This window comes from Gavialis gangeticus, unplaced genomic scaffold, assembly GCF_001723915.1.
Source record: "Gavialis gangeticus isolate Ggan-Ray unplaced genomic scaffold, GavGan_comp1, whole genome shotgun sequence".
Taxonomy (NCBI): domain Eukaryota; kingdom Metazoa; phylum Chordata; order Crocodylia; family Gavialidae; genus Gavialis; species Gavialis gangeticus.
The window spans coordinates 38,585,370-38,587,255 of record NW_017729028.1 but is presented as its reverse complement, the minus strand read 5'-3'; positions in this window follow the sequence as shown (position 1 = coordinate 38,587,255).

Below are 1,886 nucleotides of genomic sequence, written 5' to 3'. Positions count from 1 at the left end.
CCACCTATAAGTTTATCGGGGTGACCACCAGGATCTGGGGGAGTGTTTGTTCACCAGAGCTCCCCAAGGGATGGTGAGGTCAAACGGTCATAAACTACTGCAAGACTGTTTCAGGCTGAACATAAGGAAGAATTTCTTTACTGTCCGAGCCCCCAAGGTCTGGAACAGCCTGCCATCAGAGGTGGTTCAAGCACCTACATTGAACACCTTCAAGAGCAAATTGGATGCTTATCTTGCTGGGATCCTATGACCCCAGCTGACTTCCTGCCCTTTGGGCAGGGGGCTGGACTCGATGATCTTCCCAGGTCCCTTCCAGCCCTAATGTCTATGAAATCTATGAAATTTATTTTGTGAATTGTATAGGTGTTTGCAAAGACTAACAAGGAAGTTGTAGCAGCACACGGTGCTGCAGCACCCTCGTTGAGAGTTACTGATGTAAGGGCTCCTATAGATGTGCAGTGAGGCTGCTTTGATGTGCTGTAAATCCAGCATGTTGGCGCAGACTTGATTAATCAAGTCTGCTGGAGCATGGAAATTAACATGCTCCAGCAGTCTCCAGCATCATGTGTATCAGTGTTCCCATGCTAAAAAATGGCGGCAGGGAGCTTTAAACTAAACTCATTTGATGAGCTTTAGTTCAAAGCGCCCTGCTGCCATTTTTCAGGGTGGGGATGCTGGTACACATGACGTTTGGGCGCTTTTAATTGCTATGGCTCGCTAATTAAAGTGCCCCCCCTTTCTCCTGACTCCTGGAGCACATCTGTAAATGCCCTAAGATATCAAAGGGCAGTGACCATTGTTGCAGCCATTTGACTGAAGGAGTAGTGGCAAGTGCCTTTCAAGGGGATTTTACTACTATCTTTTTGGCACCACAATCTCTGGGCATGATTCCTCTGGCTTCATGCAGATTTGTAGTAGTCATTTGTGTTTGTGTTGTGTTTTTAATGACCAGAATTAAAACTGTAGGTGAAATTCAAAAGTGATGCATAGAGGGTACAAGTTACTTGTGAATATGCTTGCTTAAAGAAGATTAACTTCCATACAAGGGTTCCAGGAGAAGGTGCAGATTGCATGAGTTTAGAGAAGTTAAGCCAAGTTCAAAGACAAGCCTGAGAGCAATCCTGCAAGGGGGTTTGTTAGTGCAAAAACTATGACCCAGGGGTCACTTCTATATGAGATGCTTTACTGCACATTAGACTAATCTAATGCACAGTAAAATTGTTACCGTCTGCACGTGTGCAAGACTTAGTGTGCATTAAATTAGTCTAATGTGCCTTTGGCTAGTGCCAACACATACAGGTACTAGATAAATGGCGCATTAGTTAATGCACCGTATAGACACTGACTGGGAGCAATTTGCAGGGGGCAGCGGGGGACCAAATATGAATTCAGTACTCTTAAAAACACGTGTGATTCTTGCTTACTGAGTTGACTACGGAATAAGGGGCTTAAAGTGCAAGTAAACTCATTGTCTCAGAAACAGTATAAAAAATAAGGTTGGTCAATATCTAGATTTTGCTGATGTATGTATTGAAAAATAACCACTGCAGTGTTGTATATGGTTTTGATTCACTCTTGTGACCATTAGAGACTATCAGTACTCTTATAACATTTTAAAATGTTTTGATAGTATTTTAGCAGTGGGCTGAGTGAGATGATAATTGATTTAATGGTAAATAAATGCTAAATTTAAAACCATGGTTTTTGACAAATGCAAAAATGCTTTAGTTAGGTGCATAGTCCAATACCAAGAAGTTAGTGTTGCAAAGCTTGGCTGAAAAGGTATGGCTTGAGTCAGTAAATCTTTTATTGGTTATATACAACCAAGAAACTCAAATCTGGAGCAGTGCTAACAATCTAAATTGTATATGCAAATATGGGTATTC